The sequence below is a fragment of the Phyllobates terribilis genome, unplaced genomic scaffold (assembly GCF_046119375.1).
Source record: "Phyllobates terribilis strain yellow unplaced genomic scaffold, ASM4611937v1 Scaffold_4__5_contigs__length_816908805, whole genome shotgun sequence".
Lineage (NCBI taxonomy): Eukaryota > Metazoa > Chordata > Amphibia > Anura > Dendrobatidae > Phyllobates > Phyllobates terribilis.
This window is the reverse complement of record NW_027362764.1, coordinates 418,700,175-418,717,983: the sequence shown is the minus strand read 5'-3', so window position 1 is coordinate 418,717,983 and position 17,809 is coordinate 418,700,175.

Here is a 17,809-nt window from a genome sequence, read left to right as displayed (position 1 = left end):
GTCTGTAGATAAGTATTTTGAACAGGAAACTGGTGTTAATTGCATCACTGACACACTGAAACAAATTTTTAATGAAGGTCAGAAATGGCAGTATTTTCTGAAAACGTATATGTGATCCGTGTGATGGAAAAAACACAGTTTTAAATACCTGGCCTTTTGATAACTATTTTGAACAGCAAACTGGTGTCAATTGCTTCACTGACATGCTGAATTTTTTTTTAATGGAGGCCTGAAATGGCAGTATTTTCAGCGCAATTATATGCGATCTGTGTGACGGACAAAGCACAGTTTTAAATAGCTGGATTTTTAGCGCTGTAATATGGAAAGGACCTGGCTGTATTCTGCATTGCCAACAAGCAAATGGTGCAGAAAGACTGTGTTCTCTGAATTGCTCTTTAAGCAAATAATGAGGATTAAGATCCCAAAAAAATGATTCTTGGCCTCTGAGACCTGGGCCTATTTCTAGAAATATCTAATAGCAGCAGCAGACAAAACTGGAATAGAGCCTCTTGTGCTATATGCACTGCAATCTGCTATATATACTGCCTGCCTGCCTATATACACTGCCTGCCTGATATCTCTGCGATGGATTAGTCCTCAGATGGACTGTTTGTTGAGATGCATATATGGCTCTAATATAGTTTGGTACACCTACACTAACTAGAAGCAAGCAAATCTATCCCAAGCTCAGCAGCACCTCTCCCTACACTGTCTTATTCCGGAGTGACTGTGACGAGCATGGCGGCGCCAGGTCTGAGATAGACCTGATGACACTGTGCGGCCAGCCAATCACTATAATGCCACAACTAACATGGCTACGGCATTACAGTGAGAGGCAGGCCATCCCTGCATGTTCACTGGCGCTCTAAAGAGTTCCAAACATGCAGGGAGGAGACCCGAGCTCCCACCGAGCAACCCCGGAAATACTTTGGAAGCGCCGAGCATGTTGAGCAGTGAGATGCTTGGGCAAGCACCGAGCAGTAGTGAACATGCTCGTTCATCACTAATAGACAGGTGTGTGCCTTTCCAAATCAAGTCCTATCAGTTTAATTAAACACGGCTGGACTCCAATGAAGTGACTAGGACCATCTCAAGGAGGATCCCAAGGAAATGTACAGCATGTGACTTAAATATGAGTGTCTGAGCAAAGGGTCTGAATACTTAGGACCATATTTCAGTTTTTCTTTAGAAATAAATTTGCAAAAATTTCTACATTTCTGTTTTTTTTTCAGTCAAGATAGGGTGTAGAGTGTACTTGAATGAGAAAAAAAATGAACTTTTTAGAATTTACCAAATGGCTGCAATGAAACAAAGAATGAAAAATGTAAAGGGGTCTGAATACTTTCCGTACCCACTGTAGCTGATGTGGTACCGATATTTAAGAAAGGTAAGAAGGTGGATCCAGGTAACTACCGTCCAGTAAGTCTGACATCAGTAGTGTGCAAAGTTTTTGAGGGCATAAGAGATGACTTGCAGAGTTATATCGCAGAAAATAATATGATAAACATACTAAGGACCAGGGGCACTCATTACGAGTGGAAGAAAGGCAATTCCGGCACCTAAACAAGAAAGGGTTCTGACTAGTGATGAGCGAATATGTTCGAAATCTGAACTCTAAACCTAAATTTGACGCGAATGTGGCACATTCGGATTCGTGATTGGAAATACCAGCAATTTTTCTTAAATTTGGGAAAATCTGCACCGTTCGGCGAATAAGTGCGGGATCGTGATTACGGGGCAACTACAGTGTTTTTAACAGTTGGCTAGCATGGTGCTTTTGTATGATGAGCGGCGGGATGTGTTAGATGAGTGGAGGGTCTGATGAAAGCTCAGAACAGGTCAGAGCAGCGGCCCGCTTGTGATCTTTTTTTTTTCTTGTAACTTTAAGTGAGGAAAGCACGGCTATCCAATCAGTGCGCAGGAAGAATCCACACTGTGCAGACACAAGGGCTTCTGCCATTGGCTGCTGAAATCACATGTCCTCTCTATATAAAGAGCGGCCATGTTCCCTCAGCGCCATTTTATGCATGTCACTGGTGATAGACGCTGCTGCTCAGTGTGCTCCTGTTTAATGAGAGATATTAGCTAGATAGATGGGCGCTTATTTGGAAGTCAGATAGTGTAGATAAGTCCTCTGCTGTGTACCTGTGAAATCGACATTGTAGCACATTTTTTTTTCTTGTGCAACTATTGAGATTGACAGAAACAGCAGGGCCCATGCCATAGAACAGTGTTGTGCACTGCTTGTATTGTGCTGTATGCACGAGTATACCTTGAATCTATTTTTGCACTTACTAATGTGAAAAAGCAATCAAGCCCTTGTAGGCCACCTTTTGATTTTGTGGGGTTGAAATTCAGTTGTCTGCAGACTCTGTAGAGCTTTTTAGTGCAAAGCACAAAAACCTTGCTTTTTTTATTTGTTAATGTGATAGTGCAAGCTGTGGTAGTCCACTTTGTCATTTTTTGGTGGGTGAAATTCAGCTGTATGCATATTAAAAAATATATATTTTTTCTGTTTCTAGGCAGAGTCCACAAGATTTTTTTTTTGTCGCAAACGTGATACACTCTGTTATAAGCCACCAAGTCCTTTAGTGGCGGAGAAATTCAGCTGTATGCAGAGCTTATGCAGAGTAAAAAAATCTATTTTTTGCTGTGACTAACGTGATCCAGCAGGCTAGATCTAAGTTAGAATATATGCTCCAAGATATTTCAATGTTATACAGACTTCATCCACAATCAAAAAATACTTTCTTCGATTCCTAACGTTATACAGCGGGGGGACATCTCAGTTTGAAATTGTTCGTAGTATATCTCCTAGGTTATACAGGCCTCATCTGCACTAAAAAAAATAATTTCTTCTGTTACTAATGTCATACACAAGGGGAAATCTCAGGTTGCCAAGGGAGGGTGGTTCACTGCGATTGAGGGGGGTTGGTGATACCAGAAAAACTGTTAGTAAAGGTGTGAGGGGCGAGGAAGAAATGGAAGAGGAAGAGGTGATGGGCGAGCAACAGTCACAACATGAAGAGGATAATCATCCCCTCTCTGTTCATGTTTGGTGTGAGGGGACGGAGGAAACAAGCATCAGAATTACCCAGCCACCAACACAGCATGGGCTTGAACCTAATGGAAGAGCCTGACATATGAGTGCATTTTTGCTGCACTATCTGTAACATGATCCCCGTATAGTTATGATTCAAAATAGTGCTGACTACTGGGTTACCACTCTGTTAGATCCACATTATAAGAGTAAATTTAGCCAGATGCTTCCCGCTCTGGAAAGGGACCCGCGAATGCTGGAGTATCGAACCACACTTTTACACAACCTTAAAGATAGATTTTCCCCAAGACAGCAGTGAGGCAGAGAGAGTGCATCGCAGCTCTACACTTCCAACCTCTGGCACGTCAATTCGTCAATGCCAAAATATTAGCAGCAGAAGTAGTGTAAGTAGCAGAAGCATTTTCTGTGAGTCCTTTCACACATTTTTTAGACCAGCTTGTGCACCTGCACATCAGAGTACAAGTCTGACATGTGTTGAATGACTGGAAAGGATGGTGCACTCCTGGTTGGGTCTCCATTTGCTGTATTGGCTGTAGTGGAAGAGGTTTTGGTCTCCACTATAATAGTTATACTGTAATGAAATTAATTTTTTGGTGCAGATATTCTTCTCCACAGAGGGGTACACAAACATGATAAACTCAAAATTGGTTTTCAATAAACAACCATCAGCTGCCCCATAAAACGTATCTGCTGCTTCTTCCTTCTCCTCTGTTATTGTGCCAAGTATTGTCATGCAGGTCTCCGACCGCAGAACCTACGGTTGTATACTCACTCCAGTCAGGCTGAGTAAGAGCCTGTCAGCTGTAACGGAAGCAGGCATGACTGTTGTGTTTGTTTCACCGAGCACACCACATGTTTCTCAATCCACCGTAACATCTTTGGCTCTTCTCCTGTACCTCACTCACGGTCCAGCAGTGTGTCCAGTTCACCATACTCCGCCCTCTCTTAGCACTGCAGCCAGCCCTTGGTCCCGCAGTTGTGGTCACGTAAAAGATTGTTTCCTCCTACACATGACAAAGCTAAGAGGTTGAACTCCACCATCTCCAATCTGTTGGCCACGGAAATGGTGGTCTTAAGCCCTTATTTTTGAAAATGAATCCTTATTGGGTCTCCATCTATTGGGTTGGCTGTAGTAGAAGAGGTGCATTTCCTAATTCTACAATTTCAACCGTACTGAAATTGATGCCATTTTGCTGATGTCTGCCACTAATTTTTTTTGAAATGTGGAGAATCCTGATTGGGTCTCCATCTGCTGGGTTGGCTATAGTGGATGAGTCATCAGTCACCATTATACTAGTTCTACTCAGGTGAAATTAATTCTTTGGTGCTGATATTGTTCTCAATACAGGGGTACACATTAGTCATGAGAGAGCACTAAATGTCTCTGGTGGGCCCATCCAACCCTGCCGAGAAGCAGTCCTGACTAAGAAAAGTCTGTTTAAAGGTTCCCGGACACTATGGCTGCTTTTTTACTGTGGACTGGCTCCAGCAATCCATAAGATTGCAATCTATAGCATCCCTTCACTGGCTCCCAATTGCCTAGCATATCCAGTTCAAACTACTAACACTGACGTACAAAGCCATCCCTAACCTTTCTTCTCAGTACATCTCTGAACTAATTTCCCAATAAATTCCCTTACGTAATCTCCGGTCCTCCCAAGACCTCCTTCATTCCAAACTTATTTGTTCCTCACCCAATCACCTCCAATACTTCGACCAAATATCCCCCATTCTCTGGAACTCTGTGCCTCAACATGTCCAATTAGCCACCACATTTGGATCCTTCAGACAGAACCTGAAAACCCATCTCTTCAAGCCAGTCTACAGCCCGCCATTGCCTCGCTGCCACCACAACATCACCGGAGCTAATGCAACTCCACAACCTACTGAGGAGGTGAGGGTTAAGTAAGGTGTGTCCATGGAGATTCCAAGAACTTTCCCATGGCCCAGGTCGACATATGCACAGACACTGATTCTGTATCCCATCAGATGGTCAAGGACTTGCATGCTATTGTTATTGGTTGAAATTTTCCCTTGTTCTGGAACTTGGGGCCAAAACTGTAGCACCGAGTAGTCCAGTATGCCACCAGTAATCAGCTATGGTAACAATATGACATGATGTAAACAGTGAATTTCCATTATGTATTGGCTAAAAAAGAGGATGAGGAAGAATCCCCTGAAGCCAATATCCCTGACCTGGAGGAGTCCCAGGACAGATTTGGGGCTATCAAGCTCAGAGACTTAACAGTAAAAGGTACCAAGGAAAGGCGTTGGGAGCTAATAGTCGGTTTCTGCAAAAGGTCAGGCATAATGATTTATTGTGTCGTGGGGACAAAGTGAAGGTACAGGATAAAGATCGCCTCCCCAGGACCCAAAAGGAAAAATCCAGTATAATCAATCGGCTCGAGTGAAACAATTTAAGCCTGGGGATCGAGGACTTGTGTAGGTGCCCATAAGAGAGAGAAAGTTCCTTTCCCAGTAGCAAGGGCCCTATTGGTGAAAAAGTAGGAGAGGTCAACTATAAAGTACATTGACCAGGGAAAAAGAAGACCTTTCCCATATATTATGGCAAAATACTAAAATCCTGGAAAAGTAGGGACCTGTTTGAAACCCCTTGCTGGTTGGTGCAGTCAGAAGTACTACATCTGGGCAATAAAAATGAAAAAAGCATATACAGAATGGGAGGAATAGAGCTAAGCAACAGTACATGTGAAAAAGATTTAGGTATACTAATAGATCATAGACTGAACATGAGTCAACAGTGTGATGCAGCAGCAAAAAAGGCAAATACAATTCTGGGATGTATTAACAGAAGCATACAGTCTAGATCACGTGAAGTCATTATTGGTCTTTACTCCTCTTTGGTCAGACCTCATCTGGAATACTGTGTACAGTTTTGGGCCCCACATTTTAAAAAAGACATAGACAAACTGGAGCAAGTTCAGAGAAGAGCGACCAGAATGGTGACTGGTCTGCAAACCATGTCCTATGAGGAACGGTTGCAGGATTTGGGAATGTTTAGCTTGCAAAAAAGAAGACTGAGAGGAGACTTAATAGCTGTCTACAAATATGTCAAGGGCTGTCACATTGTAGAAGGATCATCTTTATTCTCATTTGCACAAGGAAAGACTAGAAGCAATGGGATGAAACTAAATGGGAGGAGACACAGATTAGATATTAGAAAAAACTTTTTGACAGTTAGGGTGATTAATGAGTGGAACAGGCTGCCACGAGAGGTGGTGAGTTCCCCTTCAATGGACGTCTTCAAACAGAGGCTGGACAGACATCTGTCTGAGATGATTTAGTGAATCCTGCTTTGAGCAGGGGGTTGGACCAGATGACCCAGGAGGTCCCTTCCAACTCTACCATTCTATGATTCTATGATTCTATGAAGCCAACCTTGCGGGTGTCAAAGTGGCAGGAACTTTGCCACTGTCCAAAAATCAGCACTGCTGAAAATTGGTACCCAAAAACAGGGGCAGGTTCTTGGTCAAGCTTGTGTCATCAAGCATGAGCCTTACGTTTAGGTCAATTAAAAGCCCTATAGGCTCTGTGTGTTGGCAGATGGTGCCCATCCCTCAACTTTTGGTAGAGGGGGATGGTATGTAGTAATGCTAGGATTTAATCCTAGCCTACCTAGCTCTACAGGATTTAATTAGTGCACCTGGCTAGCTCTGCATATAAACAGGCTAAGTGTTAATCTAAGGCTATGTTCACATGTCCAGTAATGATCCATTAGAATGTATTTAGCAAAAATCCATTAGGAAAAACGTTATGCCGGCATTTGAAGAGTGTTTTTGTGGAAGAATGGTCCAAAATCATACCTGAGCAATGCATGTGACTAGTTTCTCCATAGAGGAGGCGTCTTGAAGCTGCCATCACCAACAAAGACTTTTGTATGAATCATTAAAGGGAACCTGTCACCAGCAAAAATGCAACTGCACTTAGCTGAACCCTGTGGGGAGAAAATTAACTTAGCTCCCCTCAGCAGCATTCAGTTTCAGCCACGGGGTCGGTGCGCTGGTTCAGTCACCGCTCTGAGTATAGAGAGCTGTGACTGTTATCATGCCCCTGGTCCTGACTGAAAGCCGGCCCCAATACAGAGCCAGTGTCAGTCAGGGCTAAGTGCGCATTTACAGCCACTACTCTATATACTCAGAGTGATGACTGAACCAATGCTGGTGCCGCCCCGTAATTTAAATCAAATGCTGGTGGGGAGGGTAAAGTTGATTTTCTCACCAAAGTGTTTGGCTAAGTGCGGGCACCTGGCAGGTTAGTAAGGTTATCAACTTGCAGATTGAGCCAATATCTGCAGGTTAATAGAGTTTTTTTCTGGTGACAGGTTCTCTTTAAATACATTTCAGTAACTGTGTTCAATACTTTTTCCTTGTGTCCTTTCTCATTATTAAACATAACTTAATTTATGGACATCCATGGTTTGGTTTCTTTGCCTGTGTGGATTGGTTGGGTTGTTATCAACATCTGGAGAGAATTTCATGTCAATAGCACCTTTAGAGAAATATTTACTTAAAAAACGAGTGAAATGTTCAATACTTATTTCATCCTCTGTATGTTGTGATTGAGCATGATTTAGAAATATCAAAGGTGGCAGTTTCTGGGCACCATCTGCACCCTCCCTCCTTCTCCTGTTATGAGTAGGCATTAAAAATTATGTAGGAGTTAACAACCGGTTTGCAGGTAGGTCAATTGTTCTATGTGTATTTCGTCATTGGCAACAAAGTGCTAATAAATGCAATGGAAGATATGGCAAAATAAAACATGTCTTGATTAGTGTTGAGCCACCCCCGTAGTGTTCGAGTTCGGTTCGGTTCGTCGAACACCCGTGTGTTCGCCGAACTGTTCGTCGAACTGTTCGTCGAACACCTTCGAACACCGTTAAAACCAATGGCAGGCAAACAAAAACACATAGAAACACATAGAAAACACCTTCAAAGGTGTCCAAAAGCTGACAAACTGCTCAGAAGACATAACTAACACATGGAAAAGTGACAAGTACATATAGTCATGCGAAAATAAAAGAGGTGGAGGAGTAAAAGGAGGGGGAGACACAGATATAGGCATGTCATGCCCTTCTACAATCCAAAAAGTGAGAAGCCGACACGGCCAGTCCGCTCCTGCCCGTGCCACCTCCGTGTCGCCGGGTTTGTGCCAGAGCCGCGGTGAACCCTGATGGCCAGCCCCCCTCTCCCAATACTGGTGCCTGTCCGCTGGTGGGTCGAGCGAGCCCCCCTGTGGTGGAGGCAGCTCTAAGCTTTTTAATTTAAATTGTCTCTCTAATTTGAATGAATACACTTTAAATCCATTTACAAGGATCTATTGGAGGGCAAGTCTCATGCCAGCAGCCGCGGTAATTCCAGCTCCAGTAGCGTCCACTAAAGCTGCTGCAGTTAAAAAGCTTTTATAAGGATCGAGCTCGGCTGTCCACCGCAAGGCATCCTACTGCCAGTCCCAGCCCCTATGCCTTGGGGTGCCTCCTGATGCTCTTCACTAAGTATCCCATGGTCCCGAAGCATTTCCTTTGAAAAAATTAAGTGTCTAAACTACAGGTGGTGTAGCTTGCTTAACAGCCGGGATAATCCGCTGACTAGCAGACACTGCTACTAGGCACAAAGTATTTCCTGGGCTAGATGCATTTAAAAATTTGTAATTAGATACTCTCGTTGGATGCTGAGAAAGCATTCCATACAGTCTCCTGGCACGCCATATATGATTCTCTTAAAAAGCTTGGGGTAGGGGTCTAGGGAACCCTTTTATAGCCAAAATCACGGCCCTGTATCGCAATACGTCACCTAGGCTGAAGATAAATGGAACTGTAGCACCCTGAGGGCTCGGTTGCTACAGACGTATTGCACCTCACCCAGAGGTGTGATATCTCACTCTCAGGTAAGGATGGAGTGTGGATCAGGACCCGACACCTGCATGCATTACACCACATTGCCGTGGGGCAGGGCGACCAATATGCCCCTGAGATGGGCACGACAGTCCCTGTCCCTGGCTGGAGTGGGGGGAGGGAACACTGAGGAAGGGAACCCTGTAGTGCAGGAGCAGGGAGGAAGCAGTTCCTGGGTGCATTGAGAAGGGAGTATAAAAGGTGGGCACCATCTTAGTTCAGTGCAGAGAAGTCTGAGCAGAAGTGGCAGGGAGCAGGGGCTCTGCATGAGCTCTGCTCCGGAGGCGGGCCTAGTAACAGAGGCCCAGGCCTGGAAGAGGGAGAAGGAAGGAAGAGGAGCGGAGAAGGCTCCAGGAACGAGGAATGAAGGGATCCCAGGGGTGCGGACGGGCGAGTCGCCACCGCACGCCCGAATCCACCTGCGTGGAGGGGTCAGGCCAAAGGGGGAGACCGGTCCCCGAACTAGTGGAGGCAGGAAACGACCCTCAGCTAGAAACCGGAGGCTCTGACATTTTATGTGGCGCAGCCCCTCGCTACACCCGCTAGGAAGGCACCACTTAGGGTCAGGGAAACTGGCGCCAAGTTTACCAAGAGGAGGCCCGAGGCAGCCGGACAGAAGTGTTGGTAAGAAAGGCCAGACAAAGGACACACAAAGGGGGTCCTGTGAAGTGCTCCAAAGTTATCTGGGAGTTGTCTGAGCCCCTCACCTGGTGAGCACAGTACGACGTGGGCAGTCGTTACCTGCAGACGTGGTCTGGATTATAAGAACTGTGAGTAAAGGCCCTGGACTGCATCACTGACTCCGTGTCGTTACTGCTGCTGCCCTGCACCATCACCCCCATCCTCCGCATACACTGCCCTGAGGCTATACTCCTCCCGTGGGGAGTTATGCTACGCTCTGCTGCACCCACAACACCAGCCTCAGCGGTCTGCCCTGTAGCGGCGGATCACTCTGACCGCAATCCACGGGTGGCGTAGTCGGACATTTAAACATCAAAACCACATAAATAGTTCCGCCACTGGTTTGACCGCCCTGAGCCACGGAACCGGGTCGCCGCCACGAAGACTACAACCACCAGCATCCACCAAAAAGGGTCCGGCTCCGGGTGTCCCAAGGCCCAGGGGGTGCGTCAGAACATTTTCATCACCTTTCACAATCACCAATGGGACAAGGCAGGGATGTCCTCTGTCCCCTCTCTTATACATCCTAGTGACGGAGCACCTGCTCTCATCAATTCGCCATAACCCCAATATTAGGTGGATTGAGGTGGGAGGCACCGAGTACAAGTGCTCTCTATTTGCTGATGATGTCCTACTATATATCACTCAATCACATATATCCATCCCTGCTGTTATGGCTGAAATAGATCACTTTGTTACATGGTAAAATTTTAAAATCAATGCAGCGAAGTCTGAGGCCCTCGATGTCTCCCTCCCCAAATCCATATAGGATTCCATCCAGTCCAACTTTCCCTTTGCCTGGCCCTCACAGGGTATCAAATACTTAGGAATTCCTATTCATAGAGACCTCTCCCATCTATGTTATCTTAATTTTGGGCCCTTTATTGAACAATTCCATACAGACCACGGTTGGCAAGTTAGAACTGTAAGATTCACTACGTGAACCACTGGTGTTTTGTGGAAAAGCACATGTACACTGCGTTCCAAATTATTATGCAAAAAGTGTTTAGGAGTGATAAGGGAAGAATTTGTTTGTTTGTCAGTTAAACTCATTGATGGTGATGTGTGTCAGGGCTCTTTATATCACTGTAAGCAATTGCAGACACCTGTGCTAGATAGTTTGGCAGGTGTGTCCAATGAAAGGCAAGACTACTTAAGAAGGCTCTCTCACATTATTAAGCAGCCTACATTTTCTGCCAAAATGGGAAAGAAAAAGGATGTGTCGGCTGCTGAGAAGCAACAAATTGTGGAGTGTTTAGGTCAAGGCATGACTACAATCAACATTGTGCGATGATCAGGATGAAGTGTCTTGGCAATCAAGAAGTATGTAGCTGATTCACAGTACACACGTGTGCGTGCTGATAAGGGCAAATTGAGGACTCTTTCCTACAGGCAATTACGTCAGGTTAAAAGAGCAGCGGCAAGAAAGCCTTGTCATAGCAGCAGACAAGTTTTTGAAGCTGCTGGTGCCTCCAACGTCCCCCGAACAACAAGATGCAGGGTCCTTCAGAGGTTTGCAGCTGTGCATACGCCATCCTGTCGACCTCCTCTGTCCACTTCACACAAGCAGAAACGGCTCCAGTGGGCCAAACATTACATGAAGACTGATTTCAAAACTGTTTTGTTCACGGATGAGTGCCGTGCAGCGCTCGATGGTCCAGATGGATGGAGTGGAGGATGGCTGGTTGATGGACACCCCACGCAAACACGGCTACAGCGCCAACAAGGAGGAGGTGGAGTAATGTTTTGGGCTGGAATCATGGGGAGAGAGATTGTCGGCCCCTTTAGGATCCCTGAAGGCGCTAAAGATGAACTCCATAATGTATGTGGATTTTCTCAAACAGCACTTCCTGCCATGGTTCAAGAAGAAGAATCGTGTATTTCACAGCAAGATCATTTTTCTGCATGATAATGCACCATCTCATGCTGCACATAAAACATCTGCATCTCTGGCTGATATGGGCATAAAAGGGGACAAACTTATGGTGTGACCCCCATGCTCCCCTGACCTCTACCCCATTCAGAACCTTTGGAGCATCATTAAAAGGAGTGTCTATGATGGCGGGAGGCAGTTCACATCTAAGCAACAGCTCTGGGAGGGTATTCTGTCCTCATGCAAAACAATTGAAGCAGAAACCATCCAAAACCTGACAAATTCAATGGACGAGAGAGTTCAGAAGCTCCTTTCGAACAAGGGGTCCTATGTGAAAATGTAACATCACCTACAATAAAGTTTTGAGTTGAAAACTGTTTGATTTCAGTTTCTAACAACCTGCTAATGCTTATAATTTCAAAAATGACCATTTTTTTGGTCTTTATTAAAATGAAAAGGTTGATCGAAAAGTTTGGGGGATCTAAGAGTGTGGCAACCCAGTAGTCATGATTACTTCGAATTCTGACAATATGAGGGTCATGCTGCAGGTAGTGCAGCAAGAAGGCACTTATGTGTCTTGCGCATCTCGGAGCCCCAAAATTATTTTCCGGGCTAGATGCAGCTAAAAATTATTTTTAATTTTAAATCTGGTGGAGCTTATTATAGATGGCCTAATAGGATCAGTGCTGCACACTGCTACAAAGCCCAAATTATTTTCCAGTCAAGATACAGATAAACATGATTAGTAATTTGAAAGCTTAAAACGGTTGGTAGGGTGATTTTAAACAATCATCTAGCTTTTACTCTCCCCAGGATGACACAGGGGTAGAAAAGTCGTTTCGGATCCATGATTTGTTCATCTTTATGAACGTGAGTCTGTCTACATTATCAGTGGAGAGCCGCGTGCGCTTATCTGTCAGCACACCACCAGCAGTGCTGAACACACGTTCAGACAGAACGCTGGCTGCGGGGCATGACAAGATCTCCAAGGCATAAGTGGCTAGCTCCGGCCATTTATCCAGATTGGAAGCCCAAAAAGAGCAAGGGTCCAGTGACACAGTCGTGGCTTCAATGTTTACTTGGAGATACTCCTGTACCATCGTCTCTAGGCGTTGACTATGTGTCAGACTTCTTGTCTCCTGTGGCCTTGCAAAGGATGGGCTAAAAAAGTGGTGAAATGATTCCGCAAAATTGATGTTACCAGCAGATACTGTGGTTCTGTTACAGTTTGAGTGCTGAACACTTGACGGTCCCACGGTTGGCAAGTTGGAACTGTGAGATTCACTACGTGCACCACTGGTATTTTGTGGAAAAGCACATGTAAGATTCTGCAACAGTCTCTGCTGATACTCCTGCATGCGTGCATCCCTTTCTATGGCAGGAATAATTTCTGCAAATTTACTTTTGTACCGGGGATCTAACAGTGTGGCAACCCAGTAGTCAGGATTATTTCTAATTCTCACAATTCGAGGGTCATGTTGCAGGTAGTGCAGCAAGAAGGCACTCATGTGTGTTGCGCATCCAGGAGCACCAAGTCCCTGTTGTGTTGGTGGCGAGGTAACAATCATGCTTCCTTCCTCTGTCCTCTCCCCCAAACCTCGCACAACAGAAATGTGATCAAGGTCTCCCTCATCTGATGAGTCTTCCATCAGTTCGTCCTCCACTTCTTCCTGGGCTCCTGCACCTTCCTCACTAGTTTGGCTGCTACCATGCACCCTGGTAAAACCATCTCCCCCACCCTCACATGCCTGCCGTCTTGGTGCTGCCGACCGTCTGGACCTTGCAGATGTTAGCCCTTCCGCATACAACTCCTCCTCCTCTACTTCCTCCACCTCCTCTTGTGCCACCACCTGACTCCGAATTCTGTTTAACATGTGCTCCAGCATGTAAATCACCGGAATAGTCATGCTGATAATGGCATCGTCAGCACTAAACATCTTTGTCGCCATTTCAAAACTGTGCAGAAGGGTGCATAGGTCCCTGATCTGAGACCACTCCTCCAGCGTGATTTGCCCCACCTCTGAATCTCGTTGGCCCAGGCTATACGTCAGAACGTATTGCACCAGGGCTTGTCGGTGCTGCCACAGTCGCTGCAACATGTGCAGAGTTGAATTCCACCGGGTAGGCACATCGCATTTTAGCCGGTGAAGTGGCAGGCCCAACGACTTCTGTAGAGATGTAAGTCGCTGAACTGCGGGATGCGAACGGCGGAAGTGAGCACACAGCGACCGTGCCCTCTGCAGAAGGCCATCTAGTCTGGGATAGTGGGCTAAAAATTGCTGGACAACCAGGTTCAACACGTGAGCCATACAAGGCACGTGTGTGTCATTGCCCCGGCGAAGGGCCGCACCCAGGTTTGCAGCATTGTCGCACACGGCCTTCCCTGGTTTCAGGTCCAGTGGAGACAACCATTCATGAAATTGGTTCTCCAGAGCTGACCACAACTCCTCAGCTGTGTGACTCACATTTCCCAGACATTTCAAAGTAAAAACCGCCTGATGACGTTGAGCCCTACTGCCAGCATAGTAAGGAGGTGTGCAGGATCCCTTCTGCGCAGTTAGAAAGCTTGTGGCATGACCAGACAGGCTTTGGGTGCAGGTGGAAGACCGAGAGGAGGTTGAGGAGGCAGAAGCAGTGGAGGAACTTTGACATAAAGAGGATTGACGCACAACTCGTGGGGACGGCAAGACTTGGACAGCAGCCCCTTGTCCTGCTGTCACCATAGTTACCCAGTGCCCAGTCAGCGACATGTAACGCCCCTGTCCATGCCTACTCGTCCAAGTGTCTGTGGTGAAATGCACCCTGTCACACACAGAGTTTCTCAAAGAAGCGGTGATGTTGTGTGCGACATGCTGGTGGAGCGCAGGCACACCTTTCTTTGAGAAGTAGTGCCAACTGGGCATCTGGTACTGGGGCACTGCGACGGACATAAGGTCTCGAAAATCCTCTGTGTCCACCAGGCGGAAAGGCAGCATTTCTGTAGCCAAGAGCTTGCAGATGGTGAAATTCAACCTCTTAGCTTTCTCATGGCTAGGAGGAAATGGTCTTTTACTTGTCCACATCTGAGGGACCGAGGGCTGGCTATTGTGCTTAGACGGGGTTGATAAGGGTGTCCCCGGCAAACTGCCGGTCTGTGAGGAAGATGCAGGCGGACATGTTAGGTTGCCTTGATCCAAAGGTGGTGCTATCGATGTCGGACAGCGCTCAACACCAGCTGGTGTTACCACCTCCAAAGAAAATGATGACCTGCCAATCACGCTGGCTGTTGCGGGTAAAGAGGTGGCAGGTCTGCGCCCCAAAACAGGTGTGACTGCTGTACCCCCAGTCACAGAGGATGAAGAGGCCACGGATGCACAAGATATGGCAGACAGTGGTTGGCCTGGCCGGCTAGGCCGCATTGTAGCACACTGAGCTTCCCACTGCAACTTATGCTTCATGTCCATGTGCCGGTTCATGCATGAAGTACTCAAACTATGTATTTTTTGGCCTCTACTTAGCTTTTGCTGACAAATGTTACAGATAACACGAGTTGGGTCATCTTTATCGATATGAAAAAATGCCCAGGCTATGCAAGGATTAGCACCCATGCGACCTGAAGAGCCACCACGACTTGTGGTGAGAGGCAGAGTTGTGTTTGAGGATGCAGTTGTTGACGTGCTTCCAGTACTACATCTCTGTCCAGGAAGGCGCAACCTGACCTCGTCGTCACTAGCATCTTCCTCCACCTCCTCTGCTGACCTCATCTCTTGGCTGACTGTGGGTTGACAGTAAGTGGGATCTCCAACCTCATCATCATCACCCTGTGTGTTATCACACCCGTCGTCCTCAGAGCCAACCTGTTCCTGCCCTGACAAAAAACTAAAGTTGTCGCTCCAATCAGGTATTTGAGTCTTATCATCGTCTTCCTCATTGTCTCCACCAACAGGAGTTACAGTTTGGGAATGAGGGTCTACATTATGGTCAGAACCTTCTGCGTCTGGTCCTGGATCCGACTCATAAAGATTCTGGGCATCAGTGCAGATCATTTCCTCGTCTGGATTCACAGAAGCGCTGGAGTCGACCTCTGATTCCCAGGCTATAGTATGAGTAAACAGCTCTGCAGACTCAACCATCTGTTCTACCTCATACTCAGACGGGCAGCTGGAGATTTGGGAGCTGTGAGGAAGCAAGTGCGATTTGGGTGACACCTTTGAGGACTGGAGTATTTGTGATGTTGAAGTTGATGTGGAGGAGAGCCCACTTAAAGGAGCACTTGATATCCGTTGAAGCACCTGCTGTTTTTGTGCCTCATCTGGAATTTGTAGCGATTGGCGTGGCCGTAAGAAAGGGACCTTATCACATTGTCCGCTAAAAGAAGTAGACATTTTAGTTTGGCTGGAAGATGGTCTTTCTTCTGCAGATGTTACTGTTGCTTTAACACCTACCCCACGGACACAACCTTTTTTCCCCTTCCCAACACGCCTATTCCCCTTTCCACCAGCATCAGGCCTTTTTCCACTCATTTTGGTGCTTAACTAATTCACAACTCTGGAGTTGTTTGCACAAAAAAACAATGGATGGTAACCGAGCAGAGCTGAGTGGCCAAACTGTGGTATTAGGCCAAAACTATTGGCTGGGTTAGATGCAGAAAAAAATTATATTCAATTTGCAACCTGATGGAGGTCAGTATAGATGGACTAATACAACAAGTCCCACACACAGCTAGAAGCCCAATATTTTTTCAGAGGTAGATGCAGAAAAAAATATATTCAGTTTGCAACCTGATGGAGGTCAGTATAGATGGACTAATACAACAAGTCCCACACACAGCTAGAAGCCCAATATTTTTTCAGAGGTAGATGCAGAAAAAAATATATTCAGTTTGCAACCTGATGGAGGTCAGTATAGATGGACTAATACAACAAGTCCAACACACAGCTAGAAGCCCAAATATTTTTTCAGAGGTACTGTAGATGCAGATAAAAATTATTTTGAATTTGCAACCTGATGGAGGTCAGTATAGATGGACTAATAGAGAAAGTCCGACACACTGCTAGAAGGCCAAATATTTTTTCAGAGGTACTGTAGATGCAGATAAAAATTATTTTTAATTTGCAACCTGATGGAGGTCAGTATAGATGGACTAATAGAGAAAGTCCGACACACTACTAGAAGGCCAAATATTTTTTCAGAGCTAGATGCAGAAAAAAATTATATTCAGTTTGCAACCTGATGGAGGTCAGTATAGATGGACTAATACAACAAGTCCCACACACAGCTAGAAGCCCAATATTTTTTCCGAGGTAGATGCAGAAAAAAATATATTCAGTTTGCAACCTGATGGAGGTCAGTATAGATGGACTAATACAACAAGTCCCACACACAGATGGAAGCCCAATATTTTTTCAGAGGTAGATGCAGAAAAAAATATATTCAGTTTGCAACCTGATGGAGGTCAGTATAGATGGACTAATACAACAAGTCCCACACACAGTTAGAAGCCCAAATATTTTTTCAGAGGTACTGTAGATGCAGATAAAAATTATTTTGAATTTGCAACCTGATGGAGGTCAGTATAGATGGACTAATAGAGAAAGTCCGACACACTGCTAGAAGGCCAAATATTTTTTCAGAGCTAGATGCAGAAAAAAATTAGATTCAGTTTGCAACCTGATGGAGGTCAGTATAGATGGACTAATGGAATGATGCTATGCCGAAAAGATTTTACTTCACTAGGTGCAGTAAAAAAATTGGTATTCTATACACAGGTGGTATATCTTGCAACACAGATAGGCTACTCCACTGACTAACACACTCTGCAATAGGCCAAAAAGGATTAGCTTTGCTAGATTCAGCCAAATGCTGTGAAAAAAACTTGCACAGCACTGGCACAGACCTGCCTGGCAAAAACTGATAGGAACTGATGTAACCTAGTCCTGAAAAGGACTCCAATTACAATTAGTCTTTACTCCCACAACCTATCTATTTAAGAGCACAGACCTGCCTGATAAAAGTCGTAGGAAGTGCTGTAACCTAGTCCTTAAAAGGACTGCAATCACAACTATTCCCTACTCCCAAGCTATCTGTATATTTGTGCGAAAATTGGCTTGAAATTAACAAGGTATAGCGCACACAGCAACAGCGGTGCCGTCTAACACGCAGCTGCAGCAGTGAGAAAATGGTGGCGACGGGGAAAATGGCTTGGTCTTATAGGGCAAGGACATGTGACATACACTGCCAATGACACATGCCCTTGCTTGTGTGAAAAAAAGCACTTCGCTCCGTGTGTGCGCTGCTGATAGGC